The sequence below is a fragment of the Lemur catta genome, chromosome 13 (genome assembly GCF_020740605.2).
Source record: "Lemur catta isolate mLemCat1 chromosome 13, mLemCat1.pri, whole genome shotgun sequence".
Classification (NCBI taxonomy): Eukaryota; Metazoa; Chordata; class Mammalia; order Primates; family Lemuridae; genus Lemur; species Lemur catta.
Genome location: NC_059140.1, coordinates 31,342,968 through 31,364,317, shown reverse-complemented (window position 1 = coordinate 31,364,317; position 21,350 = coordinate 31,342,968).

Genomic DNA, 21,350 nt, shown 5'->3' with positions numbered 1-21,350 from the left:
AGAGAGGACAAGGAAGCCACACAAGTTAGTAGCACAACTGGGATCAGAATCTAAATCTTCATCTGGAGGGTGTTCTCTGCCCTCCCCCACCCAAACAGGTTAGGTGCTGCAGTTATGAGCTCCCATAGCACCCTGCACTTCCTTCCAATTCTACACTTAATTTTCATTCTATTATTATTATTTTTTTCCAAACCATCTTTTAAAGAAAATTTTATAGCAAACAACCTTGGAAAATTGGTACAGTGTCCCCTTGTGCCACACAAGGTAAGCAAGCACATATTTACTATCCAGTAGAAGAAAAATGGCTCCCTCCTAAACAAAGGTTTGGTATGCTCACTGCCATTATAAAATTTTCAGGTTTACTAATTTCAGAGCCCCTCTCCTGTAAAACAATCCCCTGCCTATGCAAGCATACCTCTGGGCCCATCCATGTCCGTCTCATGGGACGGCAGGAGTAGTGGTTAAAAAAACTTATATAAATATAATATAATAATGCATGTCAGTAATAAATTCCCTTGTCTCTGACCTAGGAGTTGTAGGCCTTCTGCCTGTATTCATTAAACTGTGGCAGGTTAACTTGCTAGATTGTAAGCAGGGTAAAACTGTAGATCCTTCATATTTCTTGATGGTTTTGAAACAGGGATGATATGCTTAAAGGTCAAGGTTTTCTGAAAGAGGAAGGATATAAGGCTCATGAGGCAATTAATGGGAAGTCCATGGGAATGGGTAGTGGATATGCTGAGAAATGATATGGTGTACAGGGCAGTAAATGGTGCTTCATCTTGTATGCTATTAATGAGAAAATATTGTGAGGTGGTTACAAGCCAATCATTAGGAACTGTATATAATGACAGCTGCCTAAAATGTGCCTTGTTTCCTGCTCCTTATTTTTTTGGTGATATGGATTTTCCCACCAATCTGGAGTTCAGCATCAAGATGTCCCCATTCTAACTTCTATTACTAATATCCCATCCCTTGTCAGGTATCAGTTATGTAGATGTTCATGTATACTGAATGTGAAAGAGAGGAATTTCCACTCTAGGGAAAACATGAATAAACTTGCAACTTTTGCTTGTTTGTTTGGGAGAGGAGGGGTAATGGCACATACTCTTTGTAAAAGAAAAACAGCAATAGGAAGGCCATTTTATGAGTCCAAGTATCCTATAGCCCAGCATTCCAAATTTGGATCCACTTGGAGATGAAAATGAAAGCTCTCAGAATTTTTTTTTTTAATAAGTACTTCCTCCTATAAGTCAGATTTGGCCATCTCAGAGAAAGTTTTCAGTGACAGAAAAATCTTTGTGGGTGAAACCATAGATAGAGCAATCAGTCTATACACCTATCAAAAATAAATAAACAAAAAAAGGTGACCCATGGGAGAATGAGAAACTGATCCAATGGAATCTAAATAATTCCTACTGTTAGCCCACTACCATGATGTATGTATTTCTCTAACTCATATATTAAAGCCAGATGAAAATTTAAGAAATTCCATTGGGACAATGTAGCAGCAAATGCCCCAGAATAAGGTAGAGCCTACAAAGAAATTCACTATTGTATGAGCCAAGCCCAAGTCACCAAGAGGCACAAACCCCACAGCCCAAGCCAAAAAGTAGTAAGTTATGGCTCTTGAGTCAAGAAATTCCCAAAACGGAAACAATCACGTCAGTGGTGATTACCTTGTTACCTCATGTAAAGTTTTGAGTATACAGAAATCATGAGAAGTTGATTTGGTTGAAAAGTGAGCAGCTCATAAGCATTACATGAAAAAATAACTATTCCTTTGGTGTATGTGTTACACTACATGAAGCAAAGCTGTTGAATCAAAGGAGCCCTTGATTCTCAGAAATTCTCTAAATGCCTGGGTCTGATGAACTGTTAGTTTAGCTAAACTAAAACCTGATTGTGCCCACAATGCTGCCATGGGTATTCAACCTCAGAGCCAGTTCTGTTGCTTAAAAACGTATATGATCAGTCTCCTCAGTGGGCAAAACTCAAGGGCATTTTCAGAGCACTGGACATTACCCCCTTGATAAAACTTGTATTATTTTTACTGACCTTTGAACTCTAGATAACAATTCTCAGCTATTTGTTCTGCCACTTAGAAAACTGCAGACTGTCTGGCAGAGTCCAGTCACTTCTCTTTGGGACCACAATTTTATAAACAAATTGTGGCTTCTAATTTGACCGTCTGTGTCACTCATATGCATTCCCAAAATAAGAGCCCTTTCTCTGATGAGTCTGCCTGAAATTCAGTTACAGATTGAACCCAGAATACTCAGCTGGCTACTAGTACTGTCTTGAATCTAAGACATGGAAGCACATGCACCATTATAGACTGGGAAGAAACAAAAGACTCCGTGTTTCTGATGAAGTGCCTACCACTACATTCAAGAATTTTATCTCCTGCCAAAAGTTACTTGTCAAAAGACTCCACTTTATTCTGGGGCATTTGCTGCCACATTTTCATGATAATGTCTTTTCAATTGTCATCTGGTTTCAATATATGAAGTAGGGGAGTTTCCCAGAGCGGCATGCTGAATGTCAGAATTATTAAAGTTTCATTGGGTCAGTTTTTCATTCTCTTGAGGGTCACTGTTTTTTTAGAAGTATAGACAAGTTCAGGAGGCCACATTTCATAGCTTGTCACACTTGTGTACTCCTGAGAGATAAACTTTATCAGAACTTTAACCTCTTCTTGGGGCATATGCTATAGACCGATTTTTAGATTACAATATTACTGTTCCAGTATCATCAGCCAACTCTAGCCACACCATTATAGTCCTTGAAATAAATCAGTCATGTTTTCAGCAATCAATGTCATTTTAAGTCTGATAATTGTATGCCTTTCATTGTGAAAGTCACCCAACCATGGGCTGATAAGTTTCTTGAGGAAATTTTCATTCTCGTTATAATTCAAAATCAACTAAAAAATATGTCTGATTTGAATTTTTGGAGCTCCTTCTCATCCATATATCTAAGGAAAGCAGTTATGTCATTTAATTCAGCTTTCTGCTTAAAGAAATAATTTCCTCTAGACCTATTCCTAGGTAATGGTAGAACAAAAATGGTAATAAGTTATCTAAACCAATTTTGAAAAATTGGGATCCTACCATGGTCAACACAGGAGCTGATGCATCTTTGTTTTTCTAAACAGCAATCACAAAATGGCCTGATTACATAGTCTTGGTGGCAGCTTGGCCAAAAAAATAAGCATAGGGTTTCAAACTTGATTCTGATTATGCCCATTGATTCTCTTGTTAAATTGACATGGTCTTAGTTAACAAAGATAACTTCTTGTTTTAGTACATTACTCACCAAGTCTCACTACTGTGATCATAATGTATCTCTGTAACTTTCATAAAAATACTCTTCCAAAAAATTGCAAGTGAGCTTTCCACACCAAAGGTCTAGATACATGTAGGGGATGACTGGAAAAAGGCTAAAGTTTTAGCTGTCCAAATAAGAGAAACCAATTTTATGATTATGAAGTGAGAACAACCACCTTATCAGGTAGAGAGAAAATACCTCAGACCCTGAGTGGTCCAGGGGAAAGAGGAACATTAATAATCTTTGTCTTTCAGAATATACTTTCCTCATTAAGGAAAATACCCTGGTTCTATTCTTCCAATATGTTTCATGTACCTAAAATTTAGTGGACCTTAAGTTTTTCATTTTCTGCCATATAATTTTGATTATGATTTGATCACCAGTCCCCTAAACCTTCTTAAGAAGTCTTTCACAGACAGAAAGTGGTGGCCCTAGTTCCTGAACCTGCACCCAACATACCTGTCAAACCCTCTGGATGTCATTGCATGGAGCAAAACAATATTAACTGGCTGAATATGTGCACAAATGAGACAGACTGTACAATACATCTAAAATTAAGATATAAACTCAATTAATAAAACTGCATTGGGAACCTTTAGGCTTACTTTCCTGGAGGCTACATTGAAGATACTGTCAATCTATGCCTTCTACAGAAGAGCTCTCACTTTGTGAGTTCTCAAAATTTTGAACAACCTTCTCATTCCAGGGGTAACATTAACACTTATGGGTCAATATATCATATATGGAAACTGGGCATTAACTTCCCTCCCTCATGAAAACATAGTGACTTATACCTTATGGTGGTTGTAAAAGACCTGAAGTGTTTAATGTAACATCTCCGTAGACCCTTCGATGACTGTGGTGATCTCCCCAAAATGTTGCTACTCCTTAGTTACTCTATAAAGCTTCCTGGAGGAATAAGTGACTCATTTTTTATGTGCACCCTGCAAGAAGTTATTTCTACCATGGAAATCATTCCTCTTAAAAAACTGTGGTAAAAAATTTGTTCCTTTCTTTCGCTGAAGTGATAAATGATCTCACACTGGCCATGACAATTACTAGGTTAATCTCAATTCACTGTTCATGGCTAATATGAATGATAGAATTTCCCTAGATTTCTTTGTGGGCCAAGGAAAAGTCTACACATTGCTAATATATTCTTCTGTACCAGGATTAAAGCTTAGGCTAAAAGAAAGATCAATACAAAAACTTAGGAAGAAAGCTACTTGGATTTCTAAGGTTGACTCAGATGGCATATGATCTGTTAAGTTAGTTTGGTTCAGAGACCCTGGAGGTAAGCGTGCCAAATGAAATACAGGGTATCCGTATAAATTTGAATATCAGATAAACAATGAAAATGTTTTATCATAGGTATGCCCCATGCAATATTAGGGACAAACATATTAAAAAACTGTTTATCTGACGCTCAAATTAGGTAGATATTCTGTATTTTTATTTCCTAAATCTAACAACTATGTAAGAAGTATTAAGTCAGTATTGCAGGATGGTCTCATCCTTTTTCTTGAAATCCTGTTGACGTTTGCCTTAATTAAATGCTACATGAGCAAATGGAATGGATTTGATCTCTCCGTTGGACAGATTAATCAAGGTAACATGCTCATGGATAATTCACCCAAAGCTAAGAGATTGTAAGAAAATGAGATGGATACTTCTGAGAGACAATTTTCCATTGTCCTTTGCATGAAAGCACATTTTTAATACATTTATTCCAAAAAGTACATTTTGTATAAATCTACTTGTGTCTATTTAATAACTTTTACCCTTTACACAGAAATTCCATAGGAGTTGAAAAAAATTTCTTTTTTTTTTCCTGCAGCTTGTAAAGAGTGCTTGTAATATTGTATCTGCCTAATAAATATTTTGTGATTAGGTATATGAATGAAATATTAATACATGAATGAAAAATAAATGAATAAATTACCATGTAAGAGTATAACTGTTATTACATATATAGGATTTATATATTTTTCATCAAGACAATTTATTCACAACTATAAATTCTGCATATAAATAAGCCTATAACTTTTCATCTAAATATTTGATGTATGACATTGATGGTTTATTTAATTGTGATGGACTAGAGATGAAATTCAATATAATCTAAATTAATGTAGTGCCAAATCTATGTAGGGTCAGCTAGAAATCTCAGGAAGTAACTTTGAATGAATTGTTATAATTGACTTTTATTGGGTTAACACAAGGAGAGTAATATGGAAAGTAGACATTAGAGAGTATCTGTTCCAATTTTCTCTGAGAATTACTGATCAAAACAAGGCTAGATTCCTGGAAACTATGCTTTTATCATATACTTATAGAGCAGTTGTTAAACTATATTGTATTTCTGTCTACGCAGGCTTTTCTCATAAGGCTGAGGAGTTGTTAAAGGTGGAGAGAGTGCCTTATTCTTAAATGGTCCATGTTGACAAACTATCCTTGAATAATCATATTTCCCTTTAAACTAGGCTATTATTGACTATTATACTTTATTTAAAAGGCTTGATTTCATAAATTATTGGTAAATCAATTTTCTATTGCCATCTATATTGACTTCAAAAACTCTTTCTAAAAACATTAGTCAAAATTCCAAGTAAAGTAATTTTGATCTGTTCATATGGCACTTTTATGGATCTTTAGCAATATAATAAATGCATCATTGCAAAGCATAGTGCATTTTCATAATGAATGAAAATAATTTATTTTCTCATCTTCAGAAATTAGAATAATAGCAAATTTTGATCTAATGAGTGTAATCCACCCAAGCTATGAAGTTTAAATCCTTCCTTTGTCATTGGGTTCAAGTCTTAACAGGTACACAGAACAATTGCCACTCTGCCCATTTCATAATCCTTCTGAGTCCAATTCTAAACTGATCCCATGACTGTTCCCCATACTTGCCTTGGTTACTCTGACTTTATGACTTAATTTGTACATGTTATTCTTAAATCCCATCTCAGTCATGATCCTGCAATATACAAGAGAGAACCATCAATTGTAGCCTAGAGATACTTCAAACTTTCTTTAATCTGAAAATAAGTTATTAATGCAAGTAGAACTGGTGCTGCTCTGTTTGAACATAAGTAGGAACACAATGTATAAAAAATAGGTTTTATATTTTCACCTTATTTGATGTGCTTAATCAATTGAAAAGAGACTATGTGCAGTAGCTCAGTAGCTTTCCCTAAACCAGAGAGAGTTCAATTCCCATTACCTTCTTTCGAAATACTGAGATTTCTTTCTAGTAATTGTCATTATTTTTATAGAGTTCAAAAATAAACTTTATATCTAAATAAAATAGAGTCAAAATCTCAAACTTGTAGGGGAGTTGGAAAGGTACCACGTACTGAACCAGAAGTATAAATAAAGCTATAAAACTTGCATAGAATATTTAAAACTAAGAAGAAAAAGTCAGTTAGAAAATTGGAACAGTAATTGTCCTTTGAATTTATACCATGCTCTGTCCCTCTTAATCTATCATGTTACTTCAACAATTTGGGCATATATAATATCCAAATAATATAAAAATTCTAAATTAGTAGGAAGTTCCTTTTTTGAGAAGTACAAAAATGACATTCTCTCTGCAGGTTTATTTTCAGACATTCACTTCATAATGGGGAGTTCCCTCAACACTGAATGAAAATGACTGACAGAAAGCATTGTTTCATGCTCTCTTTGATGCAGTTGGCATAAGACTTGGAGTCTAAAAGAGGCCTTTGTAAGTAAAAGGTTGAATAGTATGAAAGGCAGCATATATAGCCTCTAAGAATCCCTAAGGGGATTTGTTCCTGCTTTTTAAAACCTGCCCTTTTGCGAAACTAAAATGATTTTAAAAGAAAATGATTACTAACATAGTACATTTCACTATGCATGAACAGTGAGATATACATTAAGATAAAGGTCAAAAGTGACTATTGGTTAAATCTGCAGGAGCCAGCAAATCAAAACTGCTGATGGAAAGAAATATGAAATGTGTGTCTCACCAATCCTTCACAGCTCTCCAGTAGAAGAGACCTGAAAACTATGAGGCTGAATGGAAATTATTAATACTATTCTATTAGTTGTCATTACATTGAAATAATGGAAAAGTTAGAGTGACATCATTCTTTGACAACAGGGAATTCTTTTGTAGCCTATCCCAGAGAGATTTACTGTGTCATAGTGAATTTCAGAAGTAATTCAGCACTAAAGCCTTAAAGATGTCATTTTATATAGACCTGGCTTTGAGAACTTTTGTTTAAGGAGACTCCTATCTCCAAAACTGGGTAAATGTATCTCCAACTCATTCCAATACTTTGAAATAGATAAATTTTCCATTTTTTTCCAGTATTTCTTTGATTTTATAATGTCTTCAGTTCTTCATGGGGATAATGTTTTTGTATGCCTAGGGTAGGGTTTGGCTCTCAATTATATGTATATACACATTAATTTAGTGATGAAAATACCCACTCTTACAAAAGGTTTAGAAAGTAGACACATTTTTTTAGTTAGAAGAGATGTTCTTGTTGTTGGAATTATGAATTAAATAAATTCTTTTTTGGAAAATGCTTTTATAGATATATATGAAGATTCTTAAGAAATTGGGCAGGGAAAAAAATTAAAAAAAAAAAAAGAAATTGGCCCATTGCTTGATGCCATGTCTAGTAAGGAACTGACAAAAGGAAACAAGCAAAAATTTGGTTCATCTATAGAACAGTTTTCGGAAACAGAACTTTGAACAAATCCAATGATGAAATAATGGTTAAATAAAATTAGGAAACCCTGAAACAATCATCTTAATATCATTTCCTCAGAAAGCTTTTCCCTTTATACCCTTTCTAAAATTTCTCTCCACCCTTTCCCTATGCTGTCTGCTCGTTACCTTAGGTGGGCCTGTGCCTCATTCCTTCAATTTCAGTCCTGCCCTTCTCCTGCTCTGCACTATTTCTCAGGTTGAATAGTCCCCTCTTATGTCAAACCCAGCTGACTTCTGCCCAAATTTGGTCAAAGGAAGGCCAACGTGGGAATTTGAAAGGTATAAAAAGGGAGGAGGCCAATGATTGGCCCTCTGTCTTTGCCTTTGATTTCATCTCTAGAAGTAGCTGGGTAAGTTCTGCGGTTGTAGTTTCTTATTTATAGGTCTGTCATGATTCCAGCTTCTGCAAGTGACCCTGGCTTCTGGGCTCCTGCAATGCTACATCTTCTATGTACCTCACTCAGTCTAAGCATGGAATAAGCATCCTACTACTAGACTCTGACTTGCTTTATAGACACTGGGTCAGCTTCTTAAACTCCCACATCAATAACCAATCCTTTGCATTAAATTTCCTCCCTTTTAAGTACTCAGAGAGGTTTCTTTCCTCACTGACTCTAACTGATAAATTAGTATTTATCCATCTTAAATTAGCTTACTAATGTCCTTTTATAATTCATTATATAGGAGTACTACAATTATTTGATGAAAGTACTATCATTAGACCTTAGGGGTATTGTAAAATCCACTACCAATGCTCAAAGAGTATTTTTGAAGTTTCTACTTTTTCCTAATTCACTAATATTAACTAAATCTAGTTACAACAATGAGATAGTACCATTGAGAGTACTTTAAGTACTTCAGAGAAACTGCATTAAGTACCCTATAAGAAAATATTGTCCCAATAAAACTGCCTCTTTTTTATAGGAAAATATCAGTGCATTTTGTTTTAATTATATATGTTTTATTAGATAGAACTCAGCATAAATGCCAAATTATCTACCTTTTCTTAAAAGTAAACTAATTGAAAGGCAAGGATTTTATTTTCATTTTTTCAATATATAAGTGGGACATAGATATTACTCATTATGAATCAAGCTTACGAAACAGAACAAAAAGCAATTCACTTGTGCTCATAAAGTTTTAACTGTTTTTCCCTCTATTTTGACTTTTTACTTAGCCTTCTACATTTTTTCTGATAATATTCTTGTTATTCTTTTTTATATTACATCTTATTTGAAATAATTTTCTTTTTGAATGCGTTCGGTTTATCTTTGGAATGTAACCCCAAGTTTTCTCAGATCTGGAAACAAAATTTAATTAGCTTTGCATTAATTTAGCATGTTTGTTTATGATGGCAGAAATAAATGAAAATCAAAACCTTATCCCAATTAGACCTTGCAGGTTTTTTTTTGGTTTTTGTTTGTCAGCCACTTCACCAATTTATTTTTAGTTATTTTATAATGTGTGTACTCACTATTTTCCTCTAATTAAAATTTTTATCTAATGTAACAGTATCTGCAGTCACAGGGATAATGTAGTTGGAATTATAATTTATTTAAATTAAATTAATGGATTGACCTGATATTTGTCTAAAATATTTTTTCTCAAGGATTTTTATATTTACATAATTATCTGTGATACTTTATGAACATTGAAATAATCATAGCAAAATAACTTGACATTATTTAAAAATCTCATTTTTCCTTTTGTCTGTTTTTTTTTCTTTATTTCAGAATATTACAGGAATACAAATGTTTTGGTTGAATGGATTGTTTTTCTACTGCTTGAGTCAAAGTTAGAAGTGTGCCTATTACCCGTATAGTGTCCATTGTACCTTTTAGGTATTATTTCACCAATTCCCTCATGCCCTCTTCTGACCTGCTTGATTTCCACTGTGTTTTATTTCCATCTGTGCACATGAGTGCCGATCAGTTGGTTCGAGTTTAATAGTGAACAAATGTCGGGTTTATGTTTCCATTCTGGTGATACTTTACTTAGAAGAATGGTCTCCAGTTCCATCCATATCGTTACAAAATGTATTTTTTTAATTTTTTTATTTACTTATTTTTTATTTCAGCATATTACAGTGTACAAATGTTTAGGTTACATATATTGCCTTTCCACAAGCAAGTCAGAGCTTCAAGCATGTCCATCCCCCAGACGGTGCCCACCATAACCGTTAGGTATGAATACACCCATCCCCTTCTACCCCTCCCACCTGCCCGACATGCAATGAATGTTGCTATATATGCACAATTAATCAGTAAATATGAATTTTATGGTGAATACATACGGTGCTTTTTTCCCCATTCTTGTGATGTTTCACTTAGTAGGATGGGCTCGAGCTCTATTCAGGATAATACAAGAGGTGCTAGATCACCATTGTTTTTTGTGGCTAAGTAGAATCCATGGTATATGCATACCACATTTTATTAATCCACTCATGTATTGATGGGCTTAGAACTGGAATCAGACAAGGTTAACCTCTATCTCCACTTCTATTCAACATAGTGCTTGGAGTCCTAGCCAGAGCAATCAAACAAGAGAAGGAAATCAAGGGCATCCAAACAGGGGCGGAAGAGGCCAAACTATCGCACTTTGCTGATGATATGATCTTATACCTAGAAAACCCCAAAGATTCATCCATAAGACTACTGGAAATGATAAACAAATTCAGCAAAGTCTCAGGTTACAAAATCAATGTACAGAAATCAGTAGCATTCCTATACACCAACAACAGTCAAACTGAGAACCAAATCAAAGCCCCAATAACCTTCACAATAGCAACAAAGAAAATAAAATGCCTAGTAATATATTTAACTAAGGAAATGAAAGATCTCCACAGGAAGAACTATGAAACACTGAGGAAGAAAATAGCAGAGGACATAAACAGATGGAAAAGTATAACGTGCTCCTGGGTCGAAAGAATCAACATTGTTGAAATGTCTATACCACACAAAGTGATCTACAGATTCAGTGCAATCCCTATTAAAATATCGACATAATTTTTCACAGATCTAAAAAAAATAGTTCTATGCTTCATATGGAACAAGAGAAGACACCATATACCAAAAGCAATCTTAAGAAAAAAGAACAAATCGGGGGGAATAAATTTACCAGACTTCAAGCTATACTACAAGGCTATGGTAACTAAAAGAGCATGGTACAAGAACAGAGACATAGACCAATGGAACAGAACTGAGAACCCAGATATGAAACTATCCTTATACAGCCATCTAATCTTTAACAAAGCAGACAAAATCATACACTGGGGAAAAGAATCCTTATTCAATAAATGGTGCTGGGAAAATTGGATAGCCACATGTAGTCCATTTCAAATTAACTAATTTTGTGAAGATGAAATTAATACATTTTAACATTATAAAGAAGAATCCAACAAAATAGTATCCATGTAATTCTGTATGTTGATCCACAGACCAACTTTAGACAATTTTCTGATAATATATCATAAATTTTCCCCAATTCGTGTGATAAATGGCAAAAATAATGAAGTTAAATTAATAGTGCTATTTAGATACGCAGTGATATGTTTAGGAACATATACTAAGGAGTAAGTGATTAATGCAATTCGCTAATAATTATTTTAATTCCACACAAAAATAGACCAAAGCAACTTAAAATATCTAATGTTAAACTTTATTTAGAATAGTTTATATTTACTCATAAACTTTTGATAAAGTTGGTATCTTCTACAACATGAAGGCATTCTCACTTGTTAAAAATCTGATGCTGAAGTTGTATTTTGCTTTAAACACACACCATTTTGCTTTGCTTGAAAAAAAATTGTTGGTTATTTTTAGAAGTAGTCAAATTATGTTGGAAGCGTCCAGAAACAATGGTTCCACAAATCAAGCTTAAGCAGTGTTGGCTCAGAGTTCTCCAGCCCATTTCAAGTGATGAATACCACCTGTGGCAGTCCTAATTCACAGCAGCAGGCAATAATTTCCCTTGGATACCCATTACCAGTAATTATTCCCAAGATAGACTATTAGATATGGCTTGTGAACATCTCAGCTGTAAACTTGAAAAAAATTAATTCTAATATTTCCTTTGAGATTCATCTGTACCCTAGTGATAACATAAATTATGGAATTCTCTTTTTATAAAAAAAGAGCAAGCATGGGTATACTTTTGAAAAGTTATAAAATTATTTTAAATAATATTATTACAGGTTTTGAAGGGTTCTTATGTGATTCTCATAAATACAGAAACAGTTATAAATCCTTCTCATAAGGTAACATGAAGCAGTTGATATTTAACTGTTGGTTTTGTCCCTCATACTGAAGCCATTTCCAAAGCTTTGACTTATCGTGCATAACAATTATTAATACATGTGGTTTACCATAAACATCAATGCTCAAGGAGAAAAATTTTTGGAAAAAGGATTGAGTGGATAAAAAGCTCAAACTGTTTTCACTTTGTTTTCACACAACAGTCAACATAAAAGACTTCTATGACCAAATAAATATGTGGGGATTTCTCCTCATCAATAAGCAAACTATCAATTCTGCAGCAGACACCCATTGGGTGTCCTCCAATCCAATTAAATTCTGAAAGTATCTAACTGGAAATGTTTTATCAGATCCCACAGGTTAAGGGCTCAGTTCCACAAGTTTTTCCCTACCATAGACACTAGTCACAAATCCAGACCTCTGGAACTTCTGACTGACTGGCTTCAAGTTGGGGTTTCCATAACCCCATCCTTAGGTTTGGTTATTTTGCTAGAGCAGCTCACAAAACTTAGGGAAATACATATTTACGTTTACTGGTCTATTATAAAGGATATTTTAAGGGATACAAATAAACACTCAGATGAAGACACACATGAGGTACGTCTGGATATGTTCCAAGCACAAGAGCTTCCATTCCCGTGGAGTTGAGGTACACCATCCTCTTAGAACATGTATGAATTCTTGTTCTGCTTCTTGTAAGCCTTCATGATTTCAGCTGTTTAGAAACATTCTGGGTCTTTCATGGAGACTTCATTAGCTAGACATGATTGAAGCATGAATAACTGTATAGAAATGTGATTAGATAAAATGGGTATGATGTAATATATATATACACACACATATATCTCATAATATCACAAGCAGTAAACACATGTTACATGCAAATTACCTTTGGAACCATACTTAACTAAAGTTCATGAGATTTTAAAGTGGTTGCCTTGAATATTCTTTCATGAAATTATAAATTCATTTGTAAAAATGCATGTAAGCACCATCTATTTGTAAACTTTGTGATATTAAAAAAAGTTATGTACTTTTTACCTCTCATTTTTATAGAGTATGTATATTTGTGTCATTTAATATCCTTTTTCATTTTTGCCACTTGGAGTTGTAGTAACTATACATGTATATTCATAAGCTCTGCTAGTCTGCCACAAAGTGCTGGTGTATGACAATTCACAATTATTCATCTCTTAGTTTCCTCTGTGAAAGAGAGGGCTTATTATCTTAAAGTCATAGCTAATATATGTGAATAGAAGTATTAGTGTCAACAGAAGCAAGGTGTGTTTTTGTTAAGGAAAATGCAGTTTTGCTATAAAGTAAAATGACTGTTCCAGAATCAGAGATATGTGTAGGTCAAAACCTGAGTTGATATAGACAGTTGTAGAAGATTCTACAGTTGGAGAATTCCACAAGTGGAAACAGATGGAGAGCAAATTTTATTTTCCTTGGTCAAAGCTGGCTAAGATTTAATAAATTTATTTTTAAGATTTTCAAGAGGAAAACTTTAGTATCAAATATGTACTAACACAAAATTAGAATTTGATTTTCTTTCTGATAAAATAAAAAAGACTTCTTGGATTTTTGATCTTCTATAAATGAGAATTTGTAAAGGTAAAGGTTTTTCTTACCTTCTAGGTAATCTAAATAAAAGACAAATATTCTATCTTATTAGTATAATTTCCTATTTTACATAGAATTTAACATGTTCTTGATTGTTTAAGAAAGCAAAAGCATCTCACTTCTGAAAGAGTAAGTTCCTTTATAATCATGTTACCTCTTATACTATTTACTTTTAATATCTTTTGTTTCACTTTAGTTGAATAGGTAGCCAAGTATTGTTTTTTAATAAGCTAGGTCTTATTTAATCAAGTGTTCAAATCTTTTCACAAATTTTAATATTTTGCATTTTCAAAATCGCATTCTAATTGACATCTTTCAAATCAAAAACTGTTTTTAAGATTTTACAGAGAGTTTTTCAAAACTCACAAAGAATTCTTTCGTTTCACTTTTTAAAAAGAGAGTTGCTAGAAATAATTAGGTTTTTTATGTTACTACCAATAAGCATCTTGGTAAACATCCTCAATTCAGATGTATTGTTTAGACTTTCCTAGGTTAAATGTGTATGGATAAAATGTTATTAATATAAACATTTTAATAATTCTATGTTGTATAAAAAATTACTAGAGATACATCAATGTCCTCATTTTCAATTCTATGTTTCTATTTATTGGAGTCCTGATGCTGCTTAATTTTATTATATTATCTATTTATATTATTAAACAATAATATTATTGGGTTAATAATTATAAATTCAATTCTTTTTTAAAATAATATTAACTTAATTGCAGCTTCACTGTTTAATTTGAACTCAGTATATTTTAGGCCAGACATTTTCAATTGTGTATTCATATCACTTATTTTTAAAACTTATAAATATATCATTTTTTAAAATATTATAATTGGTAAATAAAATGTGTATATATTTATGATGTGCATGATGTTTTGATATATGTACATATTGTGTCATGGCTAAATCAAGCTATTTAATATAATCATTATGTCACATGCAGATTTTTGTATGTGTGTGGTGAAAGCACTTAAAATCTACTCTCCAAGCAACTTTCAAGTATACAATATATTGTTATTAACTGTAGTCATCATTATGTGCAACCGATCTCTTGAAATTATTCCTCCTGTCTAACTGAAATTTTGTCAACATAACTCTACTCTGCCCCCAACTCCCGGCCTCTGGTAACCACCATTTTACTCTGATTCCTTGACTTTGAATTTTTTACACTCCACATATAAGTGGGTACATGTGAAATGTGTCTTTCTGTGCCTTACTTATTTAAATTAGCATAATTGCAAATGACACGATTTTCTTTTTTAAGGCTAAATAGAATTCCATTGTGTAGTTATGTACATATCACCTTTGCTTTATCTATTCGTCCTTTGATAGACATTTAGGTTGATTCCATATTTTGGATGCTGTGAATAATGCTGAAATGAACATGGGAATGCAGATATCTCCTTGAGATACTCACTTCATCCTCATATCTTTTAAATATATACCCAGTAGTGAGAATGTTTGATTTTTTTATTTCTATTTTTAATCTTTTTAGTAATATCCTTACTTTTTTCCATAATGGTGGTACTAATTTACATTCCCAACATCAATATACAAGAGTTCCCTTTTCTCCACATTTTGGCTAGGCTTTGTTATTTTTCATCTTTTTAATAATACCTATTCTGACAGGTGTGAAGTGGTATCTCATTGTGGTTAGAATTTGCATTTCTTTATTTTTTAATTATTACAGATGGTTTGTTTATCTTTTTCTATTTCTTTTTTTTAATTTAAAAATATTAAGGGGGTACAAATGTTCTTGTTACATGGATAGCTTGTATAATGCTTATGTCTATGTTCTCACTCATAAGTGGGAGCTAAATAATGGGTACAAAAGGATTTAAAGGACATGGGAAACCATGAAGAAAGGAGAGTAGGAGGAGGGTTGACAAATAAAATCTTACTTATTGGCTACAGTAAACACTATTCTGGTGATGGACATGACAGAATTTGCATTTCTATAGTGATTAGTGATGTTGAGCATTTTTTTAATATGCCCATTGGGCATTTCTATGTCATCTTTAGAGAAAAGCTTATTCAGGTCCTTAGCTTATTTTTAATTGGTTTATTTGTTTTCTTACTATTAAGTGTCTTATATTTTTTTGTTATTAACCCCTTATCAGATATATAGTTTATAGATGTTAATATGTTTTTCCATTCTGTAGGTTGTCTGTTCACTCTGTTGATTCTTTTCTTGACTGGGCAAGTTTTTAGTTTGATGTGATCCCATTTCTCTATTATTGCTTTTGTTGCCTAGACTTTTGGGATCCTTTCCAAAAATCATTGCCCAGACCAATATATGGAGCTTTCCCCTATGTTTCTTCCAGTAGTTTTACAGTTTTAGAACTTATGTTTAAATCTTTAATCCATTTTGAGTTGATTGTATAAGGTGAGAGATGATGGTCTAATTTCATTCCTTTGTATGTGGATATCTAGTTTGCCCTGCACCATTTTTTTGAAGAGACTGCCCTATCTTGTGTTTTCTTGGTATGTTTAACAAAAGTTAATTGACAACAAATTCATGAATGTATTTCTGAGCCCTCTATTTTATTCCATTGGTTTATGTGTCTGTTTTTATGATAGTACCATGTTGTTTGAATTACTATATATTTGTATCATATTTTGAAATCAGGTATAATGATATTTCCAGCTTCATTCTTTTTGCTCAAGATTGCTTTGACTATTTGGGGTAGTTTGTGGTTCAATACAAATTTTAGGATTTTTTTTTCTATTTCTGTGAAAAATGTCATTTGAACTTTGATAGGGATTGCATTAAATCTCTGGATCATTTAGGGTAGTATGAACATTATCACATTAATTCTAGGCATTCATGGAGAAATCATAGCTCTGGAATTCTGGAAGGTAATGACAATAGCCTCCACCTTTTTTCTTTACTCCTAGCTATCTCTTTGTGTGTCATGCATACCAATCTCTCTGATGATCCTTTCTGTTTGGATATTATCTATTTTTGTTTGTTTGTTTTGCTCCCCTCTGCTTTTCCAGATGCTTTATTGGGTTCCTGAGCCCCCTCTCGGCTATTTTGGTTTGTGAATGGCTGTCTATTATTGTGTGTGTGTGTGTGTGTGTGTGTGTGTGTGTGTGTGTAGAAATTGTTATGGTTTGAATACGATTTATCTCCTCCTAAACTCATGTTAAAATTTGATTGCTTCTATTATTGTGTGTGTGTGTGTGTGTGTGTGTGTGTGTGTGTGTGTAGAAATTGTTACGGTTTGAATACGATTTATCTCCTCCTAAACTCATGTTAAAATTTGATTGCCATTGTGGTAGTGTTAGAGGTGGGTGAAGTGTTTGAGTCATGGGGAAAGAGCCTTCATGAATAGATGGATGCCACTTGGGAGAGAGTTTTTGCTCTTGTAGGACTGGATTAGTTACCGTGAAAGCAGGCTGTTTTAAAACAAAGTTTCTCCTCATGTTTGCCTCTTTGCACATGCTGTTTGCATGGCAGCCTCCACCTAGATTTCAAAGGATGTTGCAAAAATTCTGAGTGCCCAGGCAGACACCTACTTCAGGGGTGGAGTTACCACAGAGAGTCCCAACCATGGCAATTCCTAGTGTACCTCTGGGAGTAGGATCACCCTCCTCAAGATCCTGGAATTGTAGAGCTACCAGGGTGTGCGATGCCTACCTAGGAAAGCTACATGCAGTGGATTCCAACTTTTGAAAGCAGCCATGTGAGCTGCAGCCAGCAAAGCTGTGGGGGCAAAGCTGCCTGAAGCCCTGAGTGTCCAGTCTGCCCCCTGCCCCAGCACACAGAGTGCGCAAAGGATGCCGGAAATGGAGTGAAGGGAGATTATTCTCAGATTTAAGATGCAATGTCTCTGCTCTTGGCTTTCCAGTTGGCTAGGGGCCAATTACTCCTTTGACCTATTTCTCCGTTCTGGAATGGGAATATCTACCCTATGCCTGCCCTATCATTGTATTTTAGAAGTAAATAACTTATTTTAGGTTTTACAGGCTTAAACCTGGAAGGAGCTTGCATTGAGTCTCAGATGAGAATTTGGACTTTTGAGTTGGTGCTGGAATAATTTAACACTTTTAGGATTATTGGGATGGAATGATTGCATTTCACATTGTAAGAATGACATGAATTTCAGGCCTCTACAGCTCTCATGCTATGGGTTGAATATGGATTTTCCCCTCTGAAACTCATGTTAAAATTTTATTGCCGTTTTGGTGGTGTTGGGAGAGTGGAGCCTAAAGGAAGGTGTTTGGGTCATAGAATAGAATCTTTCATGAATAGTTTAATGACATCTCATAGGATTACTCAGGAATGGATTAGCTACTGGGAGAGCAGGTTGTTGCTAATATAAATCTATAAAGTAGGGTTCCTTTTCATGTTTGCCTCTTTGCATATATAACTTGCCTTTCTGTTTCTCTTCCACATTGTGACGCAACATGTGGCTGTCACCAGAAGCCTATCATATGCTAGTGACATGCTCTTGGTGCTTTCAGCCACTGGAATTGTGAGCCAAATATATCTCTTTTCTTTTTAAATTTCCCAGCCTCAGGTATTCTGCTACAGCAAGACCAAATGGACTAAGGCAGGAATAGAGGCTGGTTTCTCCTACTCCATCATCGTGGTGATGTCCCTCCTTCAGTATGCATACATTAAGACCTACTTTTGGAAAATTAGACTTAGTAAATCTCCTTACTTGAAAATGTTAATATGTTCTTGGTATATATACTAAGGTGTGTCTATTGTGTATTACATCTCAGGATTATTACATTTTGTATTCAAGTTTGTTTACTCTGTCTATAAGGATTATGTTTGTTCATTTTCATAAATTAGATATATATTCACTCTTCTTTGACTATATGGCTAATAATTATATTTATAGATATTTGCCTGAAACTTTTGGATTGACTATTTTATATGCCACAGAAATAACCAAGTATTTTTTGTTAGTTGTATTATTTTTGTAAGAAGCTCTAATCATATCTTTCACCTTTTAAAATAATCAGTTATAGTTTAAGCACAGTTATTTGTTATCTACCTACAGGTTTTTTGTTTTTTTTTTAATTAATGTTTCCCTGAATATGCTTGTAAATCAGCTACAGACCAGAGTCCTTCATTTTCAACAAAGAACTATCTCTGAGCCATGAAGATAAAGAGTATCCCAGGTAATATTGAGTATAGCTTCTTATATCATTGCTTAAACAATTTTGAGCATGTACCAGTGGACTCAGTTAGCATTTACAGAACTTTAACTGAGGAATAGATGAGACTTATGCAATTGATAACTAAAGATTGAATGGAAAAGTATTAATTCCAAAGCAATGAATGAACTGATGGAGGAATGATTGTGGCTTTTTTTAGAATATGTTGATATGTTAATATATTATTTTCTAGATATAAAGGATTCTCTTTTTCTTTTCTCTTGAAGTAGTTATTAGGATTTATATTAGCAATAGTTATTAGCATTTTCTTTCCACTTGTAATAGTAGCAGAAAATATGACAATAAGAGCTGTCTCATTCTCATTCCCCCTTTCTATCCGTAAGCTATTTCAGTGTTAAATAGCTAAAATCTGAGAAAAGGTAAAATAGTTTGAGCCCCAGAAACTCCTGTAGTTGGTTTTACATTAATCATTTTAGCACAGGGTTAGAAAAAAATACATTCTTTAGATTTTGTCCTAATGAAGATATATGGGTTCTGCACAGATAAGAGATAGTCTAAAAGGGGCTCTTAATAAACACTCTTTCAGTATAATTCCCCTGTGAAGGGGAATTCCTGAATTATGAGAATCTTGCACTATAAGGGCATGTGTCAAGAAGTGGAACAAAAGGTATTCATTTCCACTCTCTATTGGTTTCTTTTGCACACATACATAATACAATTTTTCTCTTCTTTGTAAAATCCCAGTACCTTACAAAGCCTTAAATTCCATTGCTCAATGAAGCTGAGTTAGAGAAATTTTAAATTGGCTGTAGATAAATGAAGTTACTTAGTAAGTGCTTCTGAAGCCCATTGTATAAGACAGTAGTAATGATTCATTTCCCTTCTACATTGTAAGAAGGAGATATTTGAAGTACATGTATGCTTTATCTACATTGAACAAAAGCAGAATTAAGGTTTGTTAATTCCCAGTGCTTTATTTTCCTAAAAGACATAAAAAGAATAACACTTAATCTCTGTTTATGATAAATCACAAATGCTATAGTGGCATGAAAGATTTAAGGATGAATTATCAAGGTTATACATTCATAAAATACAATATTTCTCACTATTCAGTAAAAGTGATTAAATTACCACATAAATAAAATATAATTTCCTGTGGGTCCTCGGTATTAGCAGGTTTATAGTACATCAATATTTTCAAATATTCACAGTATACTCTAAGCCAATCTGCTCTTGATTACTTGGTTGGTGATGGTATTTGTTAATATGATCTTTTACTTTTATAGTTAGTGGGTTAAACGTCACAGCCACAGATGTGGGTTGTCACTCTCTCTAAATGAAATTAAGCAGCAGCAGCAGCAGCAGCAGCAGTTATTTCCAAAAGACATTGACCAAGTGCCACAAAATCATGAAAGAGAAGAAACAAAGGAAGCAGCAAGAAAAACAGGACAACAATAACAAGAATTAATAAGGGTGTATGTGACACCTATCTCATGATTTTTGAAAAATGGATCTCTGCCCACAAAAAAATTCCTTTTTCTTCTTTAAATTTTTTTAATCTTTTTATTCCTGTCTTTCAAAATCTATTAAAATGTTCTCTGTATATTTTTCCTCTCTCTCTTTTTTACTAATATAAAATGTCTTCAAAGCTTTAAGCCTTATCTTTTAAACATCTTAGTACCTTTTACATAGCACTGTCTTGACACTTAGGCCCAATTTTATACTTGATGTTTATGTTCACAGAGAATTTACTAGGTACGCTTGCTGAAACTTACGCTTTCCATATTTGAAACCCTCTTCCACTTGTTGGTAAAAGCTCTCAAAAACTTTTCCCCCATAACCCTTTTTCTGGAACTTTGGTTTTCTCCAACTTTCTGGAACTTCTCCATCATTATATTCCTTTTCTCAGATTTTTTCTCTATGGAATCTCAAAATAATTGTCCCTCTTTTAAAAGAAAGCATCCTTCTTTAAAGTCATCTTTGTTTTTCCAAAGAATGAGAACTAGAATAAATAAAGTGTTCATATCAGAGACTTTATTATTTTTTATTTTTTTATTTGAAATTATTATGGGTATATAATAATTGTATATATTTTTAGGATACATGCAATGTTTTCATAGAGGCATACAATGTTTATTAATCAAATCAGAGGAATTGGGGTATCCATCACCTTAATATCTTATTTCTTTGTGTTAGGAGTGTTAGGAACATTCCATTTCTACTTTTTTAGTTATTATAAATTATAGCCTAA